This window comes from Rhinoderma darwinii, chromosome 2 (assembly GCF_050947455.1).
Source record: "Rhinoderma darwinii isolate aRhiDar2 chromosome 2, aRhiDar2.hap1, whole genome shotgun sequence".
Taxonomy (NCBI): Eukaryota; Metazoa; Chordata; class Amphibia; order Anura; family Rhinodermatidae; genus Rhinoderma; species Rhinoderma darwinii.
The window spans coordinates 393,667,839-393,692,609 of NC_134688.1; the positions used below are offsets into that span (position 1 = coordinate 393,667,839).

General features: G+C 40.0%; 1 protein-coding gene across 1 annotated transcript in view; it reads right to left on the minus strand.

The window, feature by feature from the left end:
* IL1RAPL1 (interleukin 1 receptor accessory protein like 1) overlaps positions 1-24,771 on the minus strand; it is a 1,275,811-nt gene that overhangs the window by 340,698 nt on the left and 910,342 nt on the right. The window lies entirely within an intron of this gene.

Here is a 24,771-nt window from a genome sequence, read left to right on the forward strand (position 1 = left end):
TCCGTCAGACCGTTCCGTCAGGGGAACCCATGAACGGAAACCATAGCTTTCCGTTTGCATTACCATTGATTTCAATGGTTACACTTCCGTTGCTAATGGTTTTCGTTTGTCAGCATTCCATAAAGTTTCCTTTTTTTTTGCGGAATCAATTGCATAGTCGACTACTAAACCATTAGAAACTGAAGCGTTACCATTGAAATCAATGGTTATGCAAACGGTAAGCTATGGTTTGTGTTTGGTTTCCGTTCATGGGTTTCCCTGATGGAAAGGTCTGACGGAACCCATGAACGGAACCTCAACGCAGATGTGAACCAAGCCTAAGTTCATAACCTAGATGTGATCGATAACAGTTCGATCATGCGTGTCAGATATAGAAAGGTGTACATAGCCTTTAATCTTTTCTCTGACATCTGACAGATGAATTTGCTTTAGAAAGTGTTGCAGACCTCTCTGAAAGTGAATGAAAGAGTATATACCCCCCATCATTCCTGTATGTAGCTATCTTTATCTTGACTCTGATAACTTGCTGCAGTGTGATGTTACACAACAAAAGCTATTGAAAAGTCATTGAAAAAGTAAAGATAAAGGATCTTGCCACTGTGTATAAAATGCATTAAAAGTCAAGATAAAGACTGCTACATCTGTACCAACCATCATCCCTGTTACTGTATATATACTAGCCATCATCCCTGTATATACCAGCCATCAACCCTGTATTTACCAACCATCATTCCTGTTACTGTATATACCAGCCATCATCCCTGTATATAACCCCTATCATCCCTGTATATAACAGCCTGGCTGGTATATACAAGGATAATAGAGGTTAAATACAGGGATCATGACTGGTTTATACAGGAATAATGGAGCTTATATACATGGATGATGGAGGTTATATACAGGGAAGATGAGGGCTATACAGGGATGATGGTTGGTACATACAGGGATGATGGAGGTTATAAACACGGATGATGGAGATTATATACAGGAATTTTGGGGGTTATATACAGGGATGATGGTTGGTATATACAGGGATGATGAAGGTTATATGTAGGAATGATGGGGGTAATATAAAGGGATGATAGGTGTTACACGGATGTAGCCATCTTTATCTTGACTCTGATAACTTGCTTCAGAGTGATATCGCACAACAAAAGCCATTGAAAAGTCATTGAAAAAGTCGTTAAAGTTGCTTGACAGTATGTATTCAATGCGCTAAAAGTCAAGATAAAGATGGCTACATCTGTATACATGGATGATGCCTGGTCCAGTCATCATCCCTGTTCATAACCCCCATCATCCCTGTATATACTAGCCTTCATTCCCGTTTATAACCCTCATCATCCTTGTATATACCAGCCTGGCTGGTATATAAAGGAATGATGGGGTTATATATAGAAATGATGGCTAGTATATACAGGCATGATGGTGGTTATATACAGGGATGATGGCTGGTATATACAGCGATGATGGTGTTATATACGGGGATGATGGTGGTTATATACATGGATGATGCCTGGTCCAGCCATCATCAAAGTATATAACCCCCATCAATCCTGTATATAACTCCCATCATCTCTGTATATAACCCCCATCATCCCTGTATATATCAGCCTGGCCGGTATATACAGTGATGATGGGGGTTATATACAGGGATGATGGGTGTTATATACAGGGATGATGGGTAGTCCAGCCATCATCCCTGTATTAACCCCATCATCCCTGTATATATCCGTCATAATCCCTGTATATAAACCCTAACTATATAACTTTATCCATCAGGGAGGGGTGCTTGCTCACCCTCTCCTCACACGCAGGCTTCTTCTGCACCTGACGGGCAGCATCAGAGGCGTGCTCTAGCAGACGTGCCTAGCATTTGGGCCTGGGGCCACCGCTCCCCCTGCTATGTGAAGGCCCCTCTCCATCTATACAGAATATGTGCACGTCTACTTTTTATTGACTGGTCATCTTCATTGTTTTAACTGTACCCAGAACATATCAATAAGGTCTAATAGGTTATTTGTGATTGATCCCATAATAAACAGAATCTTGAAAGACCAATCACTCCCATCACATGGCCTTTTTGAATTGTTACCATCGGGTAGGAGATATCGGTTTGTTTAGAGCATGTACGTCTAGGCATAGAGAAAGTTTTTTTTCCAATGCAGTGCTTCTTTAAATATGCCTATGTGGTTGTATATATGATATGTTGTTGCATATGCGCTAATCCCACAGTGTTTTTACATTTTAACATGATTGCTGTCTTTGAAAATGTCATACTTAACAATAAAGTATTATTCTATTATGTAATCTTCTGATGGTTCCCAGTGGGATAACATGCGCAAACTGGGTTTTTAAAGGGTTGATTCCAAGCGGGTTGCTGCCCACAGTGAAGACAACTAGATAATCCCGTCTTGGTGCTCCCAATATATGAACTGTCCAGAAGTTTACTGACAATTGATAACCCTGGTTAACACTTGTATATATGGTGGGCAGAAAAATGCACTTATAATTTAATTATAAATATTCTAAACTGTTACAAAATTATTTGTAGAGTTTAGAGCAGTGTTTTCTGTTACAGAGCAGCAAATAACCTGCTCTATTTTACACAGTGGTAGAGTTACATGATAAAAGTCTGTGTATTTGCTGTCACCACTAGAGGGAGCTCACTGCATTGGGTATTTATGCCATTCCCATTGAACTCTTTAATAAATCCATATGAAGTGAGCTTCCCCTAGTGGTACCAGAATTAATTTTATAATAATAATAACTTAGCTTCTCATGAACAGTTAAGGGGATATTCCAGCTGCCCTTCAAGTGTACCCCATGTTAAGCAAATCTAAGGCTGGCTATACACTTTTCATAGCTGTCGGTGGAATGCTCGTTCGGCTGACAGCTATTTTTAATGACTCCCACAAACACATGTACGATTGGCTCGGCTGAGCATGCATGTGTTTTCAAAAGGGAAAAGGAAGAAAGCCGCTGCTAGACTACTCTGGCTGCGGCTTATCTCCTTACGAACAAAAGCATCGGGTATGTTGTGGTTCAACAGCCCAATCCTTTTCTTCCTCGACATCTGGCGTCGGAGGGTGAGTTGTGACGTCACCATACACATTAGATGGTCGCCTGGTCTGAAATCGGTGGGTTTGGCCGACATACATGTAATGTGTATGGCCACCTTTAGGCACATAATTTTTTATAATTATTTATTTTTATATATGTATTTATTCATCTATATATTTTATAGTGATACTTGCAAATCATGTGATCCTTTTGGATCAGATGAAGTAGTATACACATTTTTACATGCAGTATATAGTACATTTACAGCAATGGATTTAAATTCTGATTACCTGTACATCACTGTATTTTTTAGAGTTTCATTAACTTCTGCAGCTTATCCTGTCTGCAGTATCAAAGCATCACACTTCTGAGACTTTTAATGTTTTTTTCTGCCTATCCTGCACCTGCCTTTTAATCTAGTCATGATTTAAGGCGTTGAATAAACAGGAAGTTCTGCTTCATAATTAACATCTGATTCTAATAAAGTAAATTATAAAGCAGATGGAAATATCATTACTGATGAGAAAGCTTTCTCTATTTTTCTAAATGCATAGAACTGGGATTTAAAGAGGGCTAGAGTTGTTATTTTATGGATTTTAATATCTGAGTTTGAACATCAATAGCCCATCATTATATGATATAATAAATTAATCATGTACAGCATGACGACTAAAATATGTGTAACATTAAAATGTTACATCTCTTAGCTAACAACATTCTTAAATGTTCCTGAAAAAGTTGATCTAAATTTCCAATAGCCCTCATATGTGGAAAAAAATACAGTTAGTCAGTATTCGATGTTGTTGTGGTGCCAACCCAATTGTTCGGGGGAGACACTTTGCTTTGAATGAATGTGAAGGGTCCGTGCCACTCCAGTACTTTAAAGGCTATGTACACTTTTGAATGTATTTTTTTTTTTAATAAATGGCATGTTTATTTCATTTTAAACAATGTTTTACTTGTTTTTTCATTTTAAAAAACTAACTTTTTGAGATATAGTTTCTATGTATCCTGAATACATACAGTTAGGTCCAGAATTGTTTGGACAGTGACACAAGTTTTGGCATTTTAGCTGTTTACCAAAACATATTGAATATACAGTTATATAATCAATATGGGCTTATAGTGCAAACTCTCATCTTTAATTTGAGGGTATTCACATCCTAATTTGACGAAGGGTTTATGAATTACAGCTCTTTAATATGTAGCTGCCTCTTTTTCAAGGGACTAAAGGTAATTGGGCAATTATCTCAAAAGCTATTTAATGGCTGCATGGGCTATTCCCTTGTTAATCCATTATCAAATAATCAGGTAAAAGGTGTGAAGTTGATTCCAGGTGTTGCATTTGCATTTGGAAGCTGTTGCTGTGAACCCACAACATAGGGTCAAAGGAGCTCTCAATGCAAGTTAAATAGACCATCGTTTTAGGCTGAAAAAAATAAAGAAATCCATCAGAGAGATAGCACAAACGTTAGGAGTGGCCAAATCAACAGTTTGATACATTCTTGAAAAAAAAAAGAGAGCACTGGTGATCTCGTGAACTCCAAAAGGCCTGGACGTCTCCAGAGGACAACAGTGGTGGATGATCGCAGAATCCTTTCCATGGTGAAGAAAAACCCTATCACAACATCTACTGAAGTGAAGAACACTCCTCTGGAAGTAGGTGTATCAGTATCTAAGTCTACCATAAAGAGAAGACTTCATAAGAGCAAATACAGAGGGTTCACCACAAGGTGCAAACCATTAATCAGCCTCAAAAATAGAAAGGCCAGATTAGACTATGCCAAACAACATCTAAAGAAGCCAGCCCAGTTCTGGAACAGCATTCTTTGGACAGATGAAACTAAGATCAACCTGTGCCAGAATGATGGGAGGAAGAAAGTATGGAGAAGGCTTGGAACAGCTCATGATCCAAAGCATACCACATCCTCTGTAAAACATGGTGGAGGCAGTGTGATGGCATGGGCATGCATGGCTGTCAAAGGCACTGGGTCACTAGTGTTTATTGATGATGTGACTGAAGACAGAAGCAGCTGGATGAATTCTGAAGTGTTCAGGGATATACTTTCTGCTCAGATCCAACCAAATGCAGCAAGGTTGATTGGACGTTGCTTTACAGTACAGATGGACAATGACACAAAACTTTGCAATATCAGTTAGCAGCACCTACAATATTCCTGATGTAAAAAAAAAATGCTACTTTCACAATAAAGATGTAATAATAACCTTATAGAGGGGTACTAGAACTTTACACATGCTGTTTATATGAAACTAAACACTGACAGCTATGAGGAGACAATGCAGCATCCCAGCATTTTTTATTATATGCATTCAGATTCAATTTAAGACACTGTTGGGGGAACTAAAAAAAAGAATTCTATTCCAGTTTTCTGGAAAAGTCATGAATGGCTTAAAAGTAAAAAAAAAGTGTATGACACGCCAGTCTTAATAAATGCACCCCCCCCCCCACCACCACCCCAATGACTATTTTCCATGCTTTAGGACCATAGTGACATATTTCCCTGGCATGTTTTCTCATACAAAGTGGTAAACTTTCCAATTAACACATTTCTCATATCTGTCAATATATATTGTACAAAGGATCAGGGAACATTCTTTACATCTGGAAAGGCTATTTAGTCATGCATATAAAAAAGGGTTCTTTACAGTTAAAGTAGTCAAACAATGTAATGTCCTACAAGAGAGGTAGTAATGGCAGATACAATGTGAGAATTTAAAAAAGGACTAGATGCTAATCTAATGACAAATGATGTGGAGGGTTTTATAATTGATTTAATGAATACATAACTGATTAAGGGAAATTGACCAACTGGCAAAAGACAAAGTTGGTAACAGTTGCTGAGGGGATTTGTGTTTTGCCTTCCCCTTGGTCAAACCGCCTGCTCTGGGAAAGGTTAAACTTAAAGAGAATCTGTCACCATGTTTATGCTGCCCTATCTGAGGGCATCATAAAGTGGTGCCAGAGACCCTGATTTCAGCGGTGTATCACTTACCTGCCAATGTTCAGTCATCTTCATATAATCAGTGCTTTTCTCCTGCCACATAAGCCGAGCAAGGAGTCCTCTCAATGATGGGCTCGCGTTCAGGAGTCCTCGATATTCATGAGCTACAGCTAGCTTGGCCCACCCAACTCTGGTTGGTAGCTTTCTCCCCATAAACAGTATGGGGAGAAAGCTGGCAATTAGCAGCCGGTGGGCAGGGCTAGCTGCAGCTCATGAATATGAGCTGCTGAAGAAAAAAATATTTTAACAAAAATTAACCAACGCTCAAAAGTGAGTGATACAACGGTGGAATCAGGGTCTCTGGCACTATTTCAGCATAATACTTTACCAATATGGAGAGCACCAAAAATTGTTTTTAATAAGTCATAACCCCCAAGAATATGTATAATAAGTGTATGTCCCTATTGGTATATAATATTTGGAGGAGAAGGGGCATACAAGCCCATAATAAGCATGCTGGTTACGGTGGAACGCCCGCTAAATGAAACCAAAACCTAAAGATCGGAGTCTGACACACCGGAGATCAATTAAAAAGGTATAAATTTATTAGATCAAATATACAAAAAAGGACATAAAACACATTAAAAACTTAGAGATGATTGCCACAGTGTAGATGGACACCAGACAGTGATGTGCACAAATATAATGCACAAAATATACAGTATATAGAGATGGTGCTGTATGAATAATAGAGGGGCAGGACTGTGATAAATAACACATTGCATCTACATATGTTTGATTAGGATCTATTTCAGCATAAACCTGGTGACAAATTCCCTTTAAGGGACATGTGACTTTTTTTGAAACCTATACGTAACAAGTAACCATGCAACTATATAAATCTTTTCTTTTTCTTTCTTTCTCTTCTATATATCTATCTATCTATTAGATGCACATATACTGTATGCATAAGTAATAAAAAAAAATGGATGTTTACAGCATAAAACAGCAGGTAATTTGTTTCTATGGCGACTGCAGAAATGCACTTTGCAGAAGATTTATGTTCACTAAACTCTTTTCAACTGTAATGTACAATTGAAATACTTTCCAACCTTTTGTTTTAGTAATTAAAGTACTTTCAAAGAATTATCTTCGTTTCCTACTGGTCACATCCCCGGGAATTAATTTGCACCAAAAATCATTATGTAGAAAGACTCATGTCCACACCTGTGGGGGTTGTAATATATTACATGTCTCTGTTGGAAACACATTTTATGTGACATTGCATACATGGCTTCATGGTGTGGTTTGAGTTACTTTGTAATGCTCCACTTATCATTCCAGCAGAGAGAGAAATAAGGCAGCCTTACCCTAAAGACCTTCAGGAAAAATCATTGTAAGTCCCTCTACAAAAGTTAAGAAATTAAGTAGCATATTCGGTATTGCATTCACACTTCTATTTACAGTGCATTCCACATATATGCAAAATAAATTCTACCATAAAAGTCATGAGCATGCCAACTTGAGATTTGAAGAAAAAAAAATGCTAGTTAAATGTGCCATCTTATTAGACAATAATTTGACTCTACTTCAGATGCTATGACTTTTGTTAAATAAAAATAACACAAAAAACCACAAAATGTTACATTACCCTAGTGCATCTGCCTCTGCTGTTTATATCACTTTCCAATATCTTAAATTGGGGAATAAACCTCCTTTTTGTTTTATATAATATCTAATGCTAGTCCAATTGTTTGGAATGATCACTCTTTACCCATTGTAAGGTCTGTCTGATAAATGATAAAAGTGTGAATTATAAAAATGGTGTTATGAAATATAAAAAATTATATGGAAAATTTGTCCTTTTTATTCCAAATGGACTGGGTGGAGCCAACGGTTCATAAAGAAAGGAGAGTGAAGCCTTTCTTCACTATATGGGCACCTGTTATTAAAATCTTACCGATCTCGATTTGATCCAAAATTAAACTTCCGCCTGACCACATGGTACTTGGAAAGAGAGATAGCGGGTAGTCCCCCCCCCCCTTTCGGCTTGTTGAGATACTGATCTTGGCCTTCATCCTGCCCCGAGACCCACTGGCATACAACGTATTTGAGGTATTGGATACTTTATATTGTTATTGACCTATATTGTCTTTATTGCATTGTCTGACGCTTACCTATGTGATAACCTGATTGATGTATCTAGTGAAATTGTGATTACCTCTGACTATTTTCGATTTTGTTTGTTTGCTGTCAGCTTCAATGTGGAACACTTTATTGTCTACTTCCTATGTCTGTTTCATAATGAGCTTGTGTTTTATTGCCTCTTCTATGAGATATATGGATATTCCACATGATAAGACATGACAAATGTTTAAATGTTTGGTTGAATATGTTTGAAAACTTAATAAAATCATAAAAAAATAAATAATAATAATATGGAAAGCGATATCTACAGTATAACCTTACAAATCTCAGCTTCTTTCCATGTTTTCAGATCAGTGTCTAACAGTATCTGTCACAGCTCAATTCTACCTAAGGTACCATACACATTAGAGGAAAGTTGTCTGAATGTGCCAATTTTGGTGGGATCAGCTGACTATCTAATGTGTATGGGGATGTTCTTACTATCCCCCGATGTCAAATGTCAGGGGAAAGAAGGATAGAGAATTTTGGATTTTAGCATGCTATATCCTTTGTTCCCAAGGGAGAGTCTTGCAGCGACTTATTCCTCTCTTTTTCATTGAAAACACAAGCACGCTTGGCCTATGTACAGTATATGGGGAAGCCAGGAGGAATAACTGCCAAAACCTGTACAAAATGTATGAGTCCAAATATTTCTCCCCATATCTGATGGAATTAAAAGAGATTAACAAAAAACAGAAAAAAAGATTTCAAATAAGACTTTAGAGACTTCACCCAAATAAGATTAAACCTCATGGAATGCTGAGATTATGCTTTACATCTAATGTCACAGATTTATTAAAAGCATATGTTTCTGCACCAAAAGGCTTCCAGTAAGGGGAGCAAACCGAAGATGGATTTATACCGACTCAATATTAGCGGTATAAATTCATTTTCCGTTTTCTTCCCCTAGTGGAAGCCTTGTACTGCCGAAACGAATTTGACAAATCTGTGGATACATAGAAGCAATCATTGTATCAAAGAATATGAATCTATATAATAACATATGTAATGATAATCATAATATGCTTTCTCTTATGATCTTTTTAAATAGACTTAGTACAATTCCCTATGGTACTGATATTGAGAACCGAACTAAGCGAAGCACACAACTGTGAGCTGTATAATAGTCCTCCCACTCATTTTTCCCCTCCCCATTTCTATTTGCATTGGGTCTTAAATACAATACTAACAAGACAATGAGTCATCATCTGATACATTGGTTGCAGATAGCATAAAAAAAGCAATGAAACTAAATAAAAGATTTATGTTGTATACTTTACAACACAAAGAATGTTACATTGGGAATATTAGATGTAGATAGCTTCAAGAAGATAATAAATAAATTAGTCGTGCACGTCATGAATGATATAAGAAGTTTATAAAAATCTAAAACTTTAAATGTTTTGTCATTTAACAGCTGACAGGGTGATACAGGGGAGGGAAAGGGCAATGTAAACGTACTTTCTGCCTCGGTCATGCAAGTTGCATGACCAAGAAATTGATGTTTGATTTCCACCGTGCGACGGTCACAAATGCCACTCTCTGCTTTGAGTGATGGCTCTGGTGGCCAATCAGGAGACCGCTAGAGCCGTCACTCAGAGCAAAGGGCCGGGGATGTCAGCAGGCAGTGAGGAGAAGTCAGGAGCACTTTCACATCAAGTGCCCAGCTCAGTGACACTTGCGACTGTGGCGCCGGGGAAATTAAAAATTGATTTGTCAGTCATGCAACTTGCATGACCGAAATAGAAGGTATGTTTACAGCACCCTCTCCTTTCCATATATCACTCTCTTAGCAGTTTTGAGGGGTTAAAACTGCTTAAATTTTCCCTTTAAAGTGGGTGCGTTCAAGAGTGACGACAAAGGCATAACCATATAGCAGAGGCTACAGTTGCATCCGAGCCTCGGAGTCTTAGGGGGGCTAATGCCTCATGAAATGACACTACTACTGTAAATGGAACATAATAATTGTGGGTCCTGTTATACATTTTGCATTGGCGCTCTTACAGCTTACACCTCTGGGACCAGGAGTCAAGAGCCTGTTTTTATGCTATTTGCAAAAGATGTGAGAGTTACCAAGACAACATGTATGGCATGAAACCACAATTAGTTTTTAATAACTTTTTGAGCTTACTTATAGCATATATCAAGTGAACTGTTGAAACGGTCTATGAAAATCTATGCAATGTACAGTATAATGGTGATATCTCTATCTGCTGATATGTTTATTACAATGTGGTCTTTTGGTTATAGCCTTTTGGAATACAGTTATTCTTCTCTATCTTTTATACCCTAATTATTTCCAAATTACTTTGCAGAGATATAGTAGTAGTGGACCATGCGTATAGCAAAATAAGTCAGACAAATATGTATTAAATCTTCAACCTATTCATTGAATTAACCACAATTAAATTGTAATATTTATTCCTTCCTAGATAAGTCCAGTTACAAATTCTAATACTTCGTAACATGTCAGTCTGAAAGATATATTAGCCAAAGGAACAAAACTGATGTTACATGACCTCCCGTCTCCTACAGAGCACAGCTCTGCAGGAGAGCCAGACGTACCAGCTGTTACAACAGCTGACCCCAATGAAAAGGCAAGACAATAGCAAAAAGTCAAAATCAACAATAGGTAATTTTAACAAGTTATTCTGCATAAGATAAATACAAAATTGACTGCTAGTAACTTAAAAATCAGGACATGTTTGCTCATATTCACCTTTCCAAATGTCACTAGACAGAAAAGACTACTTGGAAAGAACACGTGGTGGAGGTGATAATTTTTAGGGCACAGAATACAAAACATTCTATTTTCAATAACAAAATAGAAATATAGTTTGGTGTTAGGGTTCAACAAAAGCAAACTCCCATAAAGTAGTCCATGCAGATTGCCAGTGTGACCCTGTATAATTATATTTATGGCTTTACCTCTGAGGTTTTCAGCCGAGTTCACTGTGAACAAATGACTGGAAGTAAAATATTTTGAAAATGCTCAAAAGCTTTAATTATGGCTGACATCTGCCTGGCATCGTCCCTAATTGGCAATGATTTTACTATAGATAATAAGAATGGCATAATATTTCCAGTCAACTATTTAACCAGTGTCTAGAGTTCAGCTTTTGAGACATTCATTAATGATATCTTTTGTTTCATCCTTTACATTTTGATCTTTAGTTATTTACTGTATGAGACTTTATAAAATTGTTCCTTATTTTCAATGCAGTAAAATAACCAATTCACATTGGCTAAGGGAATCCCTTGGACTAAATACTCACAATGTATACAATTGCATATGCCGCCCATGGACAACCATTATAAAAAAAAAAAATGTATACTGCGTGTTTCAGATGTGTACACTCTTAACTTTGCTTGAATTTGGTTAAGGACTCCAATTTCTCATGAAACAAATTTGATAAAATATTGCGACATGCTAGCCAAAGCCTTGTAATTAACATCACAACCAATGGGTGGCCACACATAAAAACATATAGCATAGACAACTCGTGACTGAGTATTGCAAAATTATGTTTTTTTTCTAAAGCTGGTCACCTCGCATAGGAAACTGCAGCAGGTTGCACTTTCACATTCAGGAAAAACAAAGATATACTACCGTATACCAGCCAGATGGATTCCAAAAGGACACTCTAGACCAGGGGTCTAAAACTCGGCCGGGTAAGTGGGCCGCATATAGAAAAAATGTGAAGTGGTCGGGCCGCATGAATTTCAAATTCGATACAATCCAAAATTATTGTTAATCAATTAGTTATTTGAACTACTATAACACTACATTACTACAGGGTGGGCAATTTATATGGATACACCTAAATAAAATGGGAATGGTTGGTGATATTAACTTCCTGTTTGTGGCACATTAGTATATGGGAGGGGGGAAACTTTTCAAGCTGGGTGTTGACCATGGCGGCCATTTTGAAGACGGCCATTTTGTATCCAACTTTCGTTTTTTTCAATGGGAAGAGGGTCATTTGACACATCAAACTTATCGAGAATTTCACAAGAAAAACAATGGTGTGCTTGCTTTTAACGTTACTTTATTCTTTCATGAGTTATTTACAAGTTTCTGACCACTTATAAAATGTGTTCAAAGTGCTGCCCATTGTGTTGGATTGTCAAAGCAACCCTCTTCTCCCACTCTTCACACGCTGATAGCAACACCACAGAAGAAATGCTAGCACAGGCTTCCAGTATCCGTAGTTTCAGTTGCTGCACATCTCGTATCTTCACAGCATAGACAATTACCTTCAGATGACCCCAAAGATAAAAATCTAAGGGGGTCAGATCGGGAGACCTAGGGGGCCATTCAACTGGCCCACGATGACCAATCCACTTTCCAGGAAACTGTTCATCTAGGAATGCTCGGACCTGACACCCATAATGTCACCCATAACTTGTAAATAACTCATGAAAGAATAAAGTAACGTTAAAACCAAGCACACAATTGTTTTTCTTGTGAAATTCTTGATAAGTTTGATGTGTCACATGACCCTCTTCCCATTGAAAAAACTAAAGTTGGATACAAAATGGCTGACTTCAAAATGGCCGCCATGGTCAACACCCAGCTTGAAAAGTTTCCCCCCTCCCATATACTAATGTGCCACAAACAGGAAGTTAATATCATCAACCATTCCCATTTTATTTAGGTGTATCCATATAAATGGCCCACCCTGTATAATAATACCGCTAGGTTTAAAATGTGAGATTTCTCCACGTGCTTATTTCAACAATCCAGCTTTCCAGTTTAAGTGTCACTAAATGCAGTCCGGCAGCTCAGTTAGCACACATGTCAAGATTGGGCAGCCCCTTTTTAGATAGTGCCACAGTGCCCTCGGTGGATGCTGCCGCAGAGCCCTGTGTAGATGCTGCCACAGCAGTGCCCTGTGTAGATGCTGCCACAGCAGTGCCCTGTGTAGATGCTGCCACAGCAGTGCCCTGTGTAGATGCTGCCACTGCAGTGCCCTGTGTAGATGCTGCCACTGCAGTGCCCCCTGTATATGCGGCCACAGCAGTGCCCCCTGTATTTGCCGCCACAGCAATGCACCCTGTATATGCTGCCACAACAGTGCCCCCTGTAGATGCCACCACAGCAGTACCCCCTGCAGATGCCGCCACAGCAGTGCCCCTTGTAGATGCCGCCACAGCAATGCCCCCTGTAGATGCTGCCACAGCAGTGCCCCCTGTAGACTGGGACTCCAGCTGTGCTCCTAATATCACTGGGACTCCTGCTCTGGGGAAGCCCCTGACATCATTGTCGATGTATGGACAGCGATGTCAGAGGCTTCCCCAGAGTCCCGGAGAAGAGCCGATAATAGCGCTCTGCCCGGGACTCCGCTCTGGGGAAGACCCTGACACACTGTCCATATATGGGCAGCGATGTCAGGGAATTCCTCAGCGTCCCGGAGTAGAGCCGAAAGTAGCGCTCTGCCCAGGACTCCGCTCTGGGGAAGACCCTGACACACTGTCCATATATGGGCAGCGATGTCAGGGAATTCCACAGGGTCCTGGAGCAGAGCCGACAGTAGCGCTCTGCCCGGGACTCCGCTCTGGGGAAGACCCTGACACACTGTCCATATATGGGCAGCAATGTCAGGGAATTCCGCAGGGTCCCGGAGCAGAGCCGATACTAGCTCTCTGCCCGGGACTCCGCTCTGGGGAAGACCCTGACACACTGTCCATATTTGGGCAGCGATGTCAGGGAATTCCACAGAGTCCCAGTGCAGAGCCTGTACTCGCGCTCTGCCCTGGACTCCGCTCTGGGGAAGACCCTGACACACTGTCCATATATGGGCAGCGATGTCAGGGAATTCCACAGATTCCCGGAGCAGAGACTGTACTAGTGCTCTGCCCGGGACTCCGCTCTGGGGAAGACCCTGACACACTGTCCATATATGGGCAGCGATGTCAGGGAATTCCGCAGCGTCCCTGAGCATAGCCGATACTAGCTCTCTGCCCGGGACTCCGCTCTGGGGATGGCCACGTGTTTGAGACCCCTGCTCTAGACCCATAGGGTCTATGGACACGTTTAGTGTATGTGATGGAACCAGTATGACTATGCCCTAAATCACAGTACAGAATAAAACTAATATGGGTCAAGGCAGTGCTGGTGTTTGTAACACAATGTCCCTAAAGGTGGCCATACACATTAGATAAATGACGGCAGATGTATTTTAACATGAGAATACTTTTGTTCACAATGAGATAAGCCGCTGCCAAAGGTATCTGCCAGTGGTTTTCTCCAATTTGGCCGACAGATATCTAAAGTGTATTTCCAGCTTTAAAGAGTCTGTCAGAGCTAAAAATAAAGTCTCAGTACTATCTTCGAGTGGTCGTTAGTAATTTCAACAAAATAAATACAGAAGATTTTGGCATAATTACATTGTAAGTTAATAAACTATTTTCATATATAATGATCACTCTTTGATTGTTAAATATGGGATGGTAGAGGTCACCCCAGGATCAGGGAAATTATTGCCTATTTGCATTAACTATAGATGTTCAGAGGTTGCAGATGTACCTGAGTTTGAGCCTGGGGGCCCAAAAAGTTCTTCTGTCCCATAAGAGAGGACCATTACTGTCAATGACATGTAAATGTTGAGGGCCTTGTTACAGATTTTACATTGGGGTCCAGGAACTCACCCAATAACCATTTTCCCCCTCTATTATCTAGCCCTGATAATAAATAGATGGCAGTAAATATTGTTAACCTTTCAATATAAGCAGTGGTTTTTCTAAAATATTGCCAATACAGTAGTATACGTCTGCCATTGGCATTTATTGACTGAGCGTGGCCAACCATTACATCTATGATACAATTCCTTTAGGTTAATAAAATGCATTTGAAGACCACCAATGACTTATATTTGTGTGTACGTATATATATATATATATATATATATATATATATATATATATATGTATATGAAAACAAAAGTTTATATATTTTTATATATATATATATATATATATGTATATATATATATATATATATATATATATATTTGTAAGGGAATTAGGTAGCGGGACAGTCGTCCCCTGGGGTAGACGGGCACTCGGTCTCAAACACGCCAGTAAATTCCAGTCCGCACAGCAAAGATGTGGTACTACTGGCCTCAGCCAGTTTTATTTACAGGTTGTACATGAATAAAAAAGAAAACAAACAAAAAGAAAACTCTATGCCTGTCCGGCACTTACTATACAGTCAGGTATCCTAACTAACACAGTGCAATGCCTGGCACCATAAACCATGCAGACCATACAACCTGTTATGAATGCAGTCTGTTTTGCTCTCACAAGCTCCTCTCCCAAGGCTGAGAGGGAGTGTGACTGAACTGCAGCCTTTTTAAAGGGCTATCACACCTGACCCCTGATTAATAGCTAGACAGCCCAAGACCAGGACTGTGAGGATGGAGTGGGGACCCACCCATCTCTCCCCACTCCAACAACCAGGCCCTTTTCCAGCTTTTAAAACCTATTGCAGAGGGAGAACCACATTCTCTGCTGAATTTATTCTCTGGTTGTTTTCAGATAGCAGAAGACAGAAATCTTGGGGAAATATAGACCCCCATCCACAACCTCTCCAAATGGTCTGTCACAATATATATAAACTGTTGTGCCATAAGCCTGTGGACTGAGATATGTATACTTTAGTAAATAGGTTACCTGCCGCTTTAAGAGACTGTACAAATGTCAGTTGCATATGTAAATAAGTGATTTTGAAGGCTCAGGCAGAGTCACTCTGCGGCACTGCAATCTGCAATGTGGTCATCAGGAGGAAGGTCAATCAAGCAGTGGAACTAACAGGCCCTGGAAGAGCATGGTATTGGCAAAGGATCCAGTGAATGAGTCGACTTGTCTTGATGTAAGGCAGTAGAAGAATGGAGGCAGTGCATTGAGGTGGATGCCAGAGGATGACTTGTGCAAATCAGTGACAGGGCTGTGGTGTAAAGAGCAGTGGGATGAATAATTCATAAAGCAGACGGTGAAATGTCACACTGTTTCTAATCTGGTACAGAGAGAGGCAGAACGTTGAGTGTGCTGGCTTGGAGTGTACTAGCGGGCCATTGGTTAAGTTGGACTGGTGACAGAATAATCGCCTTACTAGCGTGGTAGCTCTGGAAAATTCAGCTGGGGCTGTGGGAATAGTCAGCCCAGAGAGAGGACCAGTAGGAAATGAGCGGTACAGTGCACAAAGATCTTTAGTGGGGCTTTGTACGGAGAAACATAGGTGGGCTGGAAAAAGAAGCTACAGTGGTTCTGGTTGCCGTGAAGGTCTGAAACTTGGCCTAGTATTGTAGTCCTGAAAAATCTGGGCTACTGGGAGTCATTGGAGAAGGTAGTGTTGGGTGTCCCTTAAGAGTAGGGCCCTGGTGAGATGGCTACCTAATTCCTGAAGTGACTGTGGGCAGTAGCGAGGAGACCTGAGTGAGGTTTAGTGATGAACAGTAGTGCCTGTTGGGCGTGTATTGTGGACGAGTGGACAGTTATATTTTGGGATAGATAGCCCACGAAGGGTGGGATGAGAGCTATTGGATAGGATAGGATTATGACAGGGGTCGTTAGAAGGTGCTGGAGAATAAGGCGGGAATTGAGGATATGACGAACTGCTGTGCGACTACAACATAGCCAGGGTGTGGTCTTAGATATGGAGAGACCAACTCAAGGATATAGTTGTTAATGGGACGTTATTGTTAAACTGTTAGCAACGTTTAAGATTCTGTACCACTTAACGTGTAATAACTACTAAGCTTTCTGTACCGCTTAAAAGAAAGTAACCATATGATTTGTGCCACAGTCAAATCAGTCATGCTCAGTAAAAGTCTTGTTCTACATTCATTGGTTTGTGATTGTGTTCTTTTAAAGGGAACCCTACATTACAAACCTATGAGTACATCACATAATAAATTTAGGTCCTTATTTTTGCTAACCATGAAAACCTTTAGACATAGTCCATAAACGTGGTGTGAATAGAGCCTAAATCAGAGCAGTAACAGTTATACTAGTCATCACCATGAAACATGACAGGCTGGACAATGGGTCAGAGCCGATTTGATTACAGTCACAAAATTGATAAAATGTTATGTATTTACTGAAAAATACAATTTACAAAGTTCAACACAGAGAACAGTAGGGTGTGAAAGATGTATATGGCAGCCTGTAGCTCAACTAAATAGTGTTCTTGTATTGCAAGTAAAAAGCGAGTGTAACGTGGTGACATAAATATAATAAATGCTGTACTGAAGGTTTAAAAAATAGGTGATTCGTACATATTTCCTGCTGTTTAACGGTCATTACAGGCTGTTAAAACGGCACAAATCTAATGCAGGCAAATGGTGTTGTCTTAGGGAGATTTACATGATTAATCTTCCTTTATATACTTGTTTAATATTACTAGGTATGTTCCATATTTACAAAACCCCCACTTTCAGCTTTTATGAATTTACCCACAGGTACACTCATTAATTTATATGATGTGCTGTGCTCATCCTAATGGTTCAGCTGGTATCCTGCTAATAAGGCTATGTTCTTTTTGTTTTTTTTAATTAAATTGTAGTTTTGATTTTATTACATATGCATAAATATAATAAAGAATATCATCTGTGATAGCTAGAAGGATGCTAGGTACAGTAGAATAACAGTATGTACTCCAAGCATTTGGCCTCATACACACAACTGTATTATGGCCCTCTGAGTTGTGTGGGTATGTAATACAGTACTACTGGAAGTGAATTGGATGCCAGATTATGGAGCTATTCTCCCATAGAGCACCATACTGTGGTACACAGTGTTTCTACGGCCCTGTAGTATGGAACAAAATTTGAAAGAATTTCCACAACAATAATAAAAATCCCTTTCTCTAGCATAATTTTGTAGAAATCTATTCTTATTTACCTTATCATGCATACTATACTGTCATGTAGTGACATTGAATACTATAAGGCTATGTTCACACAGAGTTTTTTTACGAGTTATTTGACGCGGAAACCGCGCTGCAAAACTCGTCAAAAACGGCCCGAAAATGCCTCCCATTGATTTTAATGGCAGAAGGGACATGTCCTATCTCCAGGCGTTTACGCCTCTGACCTCCCACTGACCGCGTATTTTGCGGCATTTTATGCCCTCGGCGCTCAACGGCCGCGGGCGAAAAATGCAGCGAAGAAAAGCCGCGAAAATTGGCGTGCAGGGAGAGGAAAATCTGCCTCAAACTTCCAAACGGAATTTTGAGGCAGAAATGCCACCTGCAAAAAACTCTGTGTGAACATAGCCTTATAACATGTTGGCCACATAAGTCATTATATTCCATGTCCAAAGCTAATTAGTGTTTTATAGATTGAGTGAGAAATGTTATGAAATAAAAAATAGATTTTAAACAGAAACATATATATATATATATATATATATATATATATATATATATATATATATATATAAATAGTTATATTTTTTAATGAATTAAACTAAAACCCTATTTCTATTGCCAATCGCCCAACCTCATGAACAATCCTGGCTAAGTCTTTGCATATTTTAACTTCAGTTTTGCTGTCACTACAGTATTTGTCAGAAAACAAAAAAGAAATAAAATCCACATCCTCCAAGTTATTCGTTCAGAGCTGATTTTCTGGGAAGAAGAACAATGCTGAGCTGCCAACATCGTTTTCTGTGTAGAGTTGACAATGGTAACATTTTAAGTATTACTGCTTAAACAGGGTACATGTTTTTAGAATTGGCACTTAATACATATTTATATAAATACACATTGCACTAAACATTTGGTAACACTGACAAATGCAGTACATTATGAAGGCTCATTATGTGGACGTGCATCCATTGAGAATTAGTGTGACAACGAAAACCATATTTCATTTCACTTTCCTTTGGCTGAAATGTGCTGTAATGTTCCCTGTGTAACAATCCAGGAAGCTATTCATGTTGTTCTAAACATTATTATATGTAGTGTCGAATTTCCTTTGGTGTGAATACTAGATATTTCTTTATCCCAGCCAAGGACAGTACAGTGTGCCGGCGTCTCAGAGGAGGGAGACGCCGGCATCAGCTCGTGGGTCTACGGTCGTCAGCGAGTCAAGATTAGCTGCTGGCAGCTCCTTTTGCAATTAAGGACCAATGACGGAGGACCGTAGCACGAGCAACATGCAGCCTGGCGTTGTCCTGTTGAAAAACGGCTTCTGGGACATTTTGGATACCGTACATTATGCAACCCCATAGCATAATCCTGGGAGTTGGACCGGTGTGATGTTCCCTTGTGAAGGTCACTTTATGGTGTTGCCCTCGTGGTCTCCAGACAAAAGCGGGACTCAATGCTATGGAGGATAAACCTCCATTCCAGCCTCCATTGCCGTCTTGCTGTGCACCATGATAGCCTTTGAGAGCGGTGGTATGTGTTCAATGGAACACATGTAGCTGGACGTCTGGCTTGTAGCCCAATGTCGTGCAAACACGTACTGATGGTTTGTGTCTACACTAATTGTCGCCCTGGGCTTGGGGTGTGATGTCCAATTTCACTTGCAGTACAGAATGGATCACTATGCGCCATTATTCCAATCAGACAATCAGTCCGTGCAGAGGTTCGCCTCTGCGCACCTCTTGCTGTCATTCCCGTTTGTTGAACACGCAACGTTTAACAGTGCTGACATCTCGACCTAGGCGCGTAGCAATCTGCCGGAGTGATAAACCAAAGTCTCTCAGTTCAAGAATTCTATCCCTCACAGTTTGTGACAAGTGGCAAGAACTGGCACATCAGTGAATAGGAGGCATCACACAATAATCCTACTCCACTTGATGCAATTTTTGAGGTTTCACGTAGATAAAAAACCTTGTTTTCTATCTGCACCCTCCCACATGCTACAGTTTGGAGCTAGGTGCTTTAACATTTGATCATTTGCAGTTCTTAGCGACAATGACTACTTCCTCAATTTGCATAACCTTACGGCTTTCCCTTTTTGGTGTCTCTGCTACGGACAGTGGAAGCGCTCCCCAGCTCATACACTGTCCGTAGCAGTGACACGCCCCCATGCCAGTTCGGATGAAAAGACTGATCTTCAAAGCTAAAGAGAGAGAGCGTGTAATTTCTCTGCTCGCTCTTGCTGTGGCACTGTCCATATCTTCCCCCAGAACTATATGAGTGTTGTGTTAAGGACAGGGGTCTGTGCAGACCCATCAGCAGAGACATTGATCTTGTCCCCCGGGCATTAAATGTTATGGGCAACTTACCAACCACTATAGCCATGATATACTTGGTTTGGTTTTATAAATTGCAGTTGAGAGGCACCTATTACCTTTTGTTTTTCTCAGGCATTACATTTAACTTCAATTAGAGTTGTAATTGGAGATATAATTGACCAAGCAGCAATGAACCTCCACAATTCATGCACCCCAGAGCACTGCCCCAATGCCCTAGTGGTCAGTTCTACCCTGCCTGTCATGTTGTCCCACTCCAAATTCAGCATCCCGTTTTTCATTTTTATGAACCTTATTTAAATCATGTGGACACAGTCATGCTGATACAGAAAAGGGCTTTTCCCAAGTGTTTGTTACATTGTTGCCACAAAATTGCTTGGAATGTAGAGCCTATGTGATCTCTTAGACATAGCAAGCGCCAAATAGATAAGGCAAGTTGGATTTCCTGTCGATTGGTTCCCATTGAGATGAGTGAATCCTGTGTTTTGTAGCTCACTATGAAGATCCAAGAAATAACCTGAAAGCACTCCAATGATCCTTGGGAATGGTTTTTCAAAATAATTTTATTATGTTCAACGTGAATACGTCATATAGGTTTGAAGCGATTATATTGCAACGTGAATTCGTCATATAGGTTTAAAGCGATTATATTGAACGTTTCGACCTAACCTAGGCCTTTGTCACAATCGCTATAGATACAAAATGATAATTATATAATGCATATATCGTATATAGTAACATAACACAATACAAAGAACGACTGAATTAAATAATGTCAAGAAATAATGCACAATACAAAATCCATGTCACTGTCTGCACTTGGCTACTGAAAATAACCCATTAAAGAGGCACTGTCACCAGATTATAAGTGCCCTATCTCCTACATAATCTGATTGCCGCTGTAATGTAGATAACAACAGTGGTGTAAAGGATCTGCCAGACACAGCTTCTATGTCGACGCCCGTGGGTAATCAGTCTGCACCTGCTCCTAAGTCTGAGAGAGTGACACGATCTTCTACCAGTCAGGCTGGGAGGCTGAGGAGTGGGAGAGCCTATCACAGCCTGGCCAGACGGAGATAGCTCCCGCCCTCTGTCTATTTATACCTGCATTTCCTGCTCCTCCTTTGTCTGTGATTCTTTCCTGTTTCCTGGCTCTGCTGCTCCTGCTATTATTACTGACCTTGCTTCATTTTGACCCTGGCTTTACTGCTCCTACTTTACTGACTATGCTCCTTGCTCTGCGATTGGTACCTTGTACACTCCTGGTTTGACTCGGCTCGTTCACTACTCTTGTTGCTCACGGTGTTGCCGTGGTCAACTGCCCCATTTCCCTTAGCTTCTGTGTACCCTTGTCTGTTTGTCTGTCGTGCACTTATTGAGCGTAGGGACCTTCGCCCAGTTGTACGCCGTCGCCTAGGACGGGCCGTTGCAAGTAGGCAAGGACTGAGTGGCGGGTAGATTAGGGCTCACCTGTCTGTCTCCCTACCCCATCATAACAAGTGGTTTTTATTTTGAAAAACAATAATTTTTCAGTGAGTTATGAGCAATTTTAGATTTATGCTAATTAGTTTCTTAATGACTAACTGGGCGTGTTTTTACTTTTTACCAACTGGGCGTTGTACAGAGGAGTGTATGACGCTGACCAATCAGTGACCAATCAGCGTCATACACTTCTCATTGTTCCAGCCCAGCTTCTTTCACTGCACAATCACGCTGTAACAATGGGCTGGAACAATGAGAAGTGTATGACGCTGATTGGTCATTGATTGGTCAGCGTCATACACTCCTCTGTACAATGCCCAGTTGGTAAAAAGTAAAAACACGCCCAGTTGATCATTAAGAAACAAATTAGCATAAATCTAAAATTGCTCATAACTCGCTCAAAAATGATCGTTTTTCAAAATATAAACCACTGCTGTAATCTACATTACAGCGCCAATCAGATTATGTAGGAGATAGGGCGCTTATAATCTGGTGACAGAGCCTCTTTAAGTGTAGAAGTGATCAGTATAACTGTAAGTGATTTACAGCAAAAACTCTAGCAATTTCCTTAAACAACTTATCTACCAATACCATGCGCTTCTGGAAAATTCCCTGATCATGGTTACATTATGTTCATCAGTCATATCCTCTAGGTTACTATCTTTCCTTCTACACAATTTTTAACTGCAGCTCAAACTTTCCAGCTCTTATTCTTTTTCTTGCAACAAAGTATAACTCTCTGGCATGGTTTCAGAAAATATCACTTTGAAGATTATTGCCTCCAGTTCATTTTCTGCTGTAAATCCGTGATACCATGTGACTCAGAAGGCAGGCACTGTTCTGTGACAGACTCAGCTCCTGTATTTTGCTACGCAGGCATTGCTGCAAGAAATCTCATTGATTTCTTTGCATTTGCTATTTGGAGTTTCACATTTCACCATTTGTTTGTTAACTCCAACACTTTACCTGAAACTGATCCCAGAACGGAGAACTAATGAAAATACAAAAATATAATTTCCATATTTAAATATAATAATGAAAGCTTTGTCTCATTGATATGAAAAAATAAACCTATAAAAAATTATGAAACTTTATATTGTACATTTTTTTTAAGCCATGGAATTTGAAAGGTGTTAGCAACCATTTTCAGAGCTATTCATAAAAAAAAATCAGATGCCTGTTTGCCCATAAACATTCTATTGATTTACTGTAATTCCTAAGCAGTTGAGTCTTGTATATACTCTCTGGGATATATAAGTACAGTTAAAGGGAATCTGTCTGTCAGCACGTTCATGCTGCCCTAATAGCAGGCAGCATGATTTAGTGACAGGAGCTCTTATTCTATCTTACTATGTTTTACCCTAAAGCGATGCTGCATTTTACATAAATCATAGATTTAACACTAACTCTGCCCAGTGTTAAGTGCCAGGCTCTAGGAGAAGTGAGCTGGATAGCTTCCAACCCAGCTCAACATGATTGATAGGTCTCTACAAATACACAAATAATGAGTAACCTGTCAATCAAGCTGGGCTGGGTGGGCAGAAAATGTAGGGCATCAGGGCACCTGTTGCTAAATCATGCTGACAGTAGTTAGCACAGCATGAACGTTCTGAAAGTTTCTCTTGAGACAACACTGTTCTATGTACCCTATGCAGGACCAGAAACATTCATTTATTCCATAGACAGTCATTCTATAGTCTGACCATTGTCAAGATCTCTGCTTACTACGGGTGAATGGAAATATAAGGCTTAACCACATTAGCACCTTTCCTCTATGCCGTCAGGACTCCTGTGAACTAATCCTAACAGATCCCATGGACTTATAATGGGGACCCTCAGTTCTCTATCAAAATTCCAGTCTATTTGATGGCAAAATTAGTGCTGCAGAGCATACTCTTTTTATAAAAAAAACACTGGAACCCCTAGAGAGATCTGAGCAGTCCACCAGGATTTGTTGGGATCTGTTTAAAATAAATCTTCCATATTGGTCATGGCTCTGTTAGGAATGAGAGCCATGATGATAGTATGATAAGAGCCTAAAGTCCCATGCATATGGCAGAACTGTGTACATGGGGGCTATACAGAGGCACATGGAATTCTGCTACTTCATACTCTGTTGTACCGTCATATGGTGCACCTGTACATTAATGCATTATAAAGATATTCTCCCCTAGAAGCATTGTTGCAAGAGGGTAATAGTCCCCTAATATGGCATCTGATGGAACTGATATGGAACCAAAAATAAAAAGCTCTGTATGTAATACCTCCATATGAGAGATAATTCTACGGTGGTTTACCAAGCTGTCACACGACTGTATGCATGATTCCTTAGTTATTTACATTCAGAGACTAAAAACCTGTCCTGCTCATGTACAACTGACACAGGTGCATAAAAGAAAGCTCTCATACTTTTAACAAGGATAGGTTTTCAGTCCAATGTTTTCATCCCCGATATCAAGCAGATATTTTAAAAATGGTTAGGAAATGCAACAATAATACAAAAAATATGGAGACATTTTAATTACTCAATGAAAAAAGCTTTAAACTTGGTTCCCATCACATTTTTTCCTTCCATCGGAAGTATACGTCGGGAGGACTCGCGACATATACCTCCGATGGAAGGTAGCGACCTATCCCACACTATAGGCATACATAGGAATATGTTGCCCAAACTCCCCGAGCATAGCGCTACTTGAACTACTGTGCCCGGGAAAGCCCCTGACATATATATTGGCAGTGAAGTCAGGGGCATTAAACTGCGTCGTCCCTGGCTAGAGCATCGGAAGCGCTCTAGCTGGGGATACCACTCCTGGAGGGAGTCCCTGAAGTCACTGTCCATTTAGGAACTTTGAGATGCTATAATCTCCTG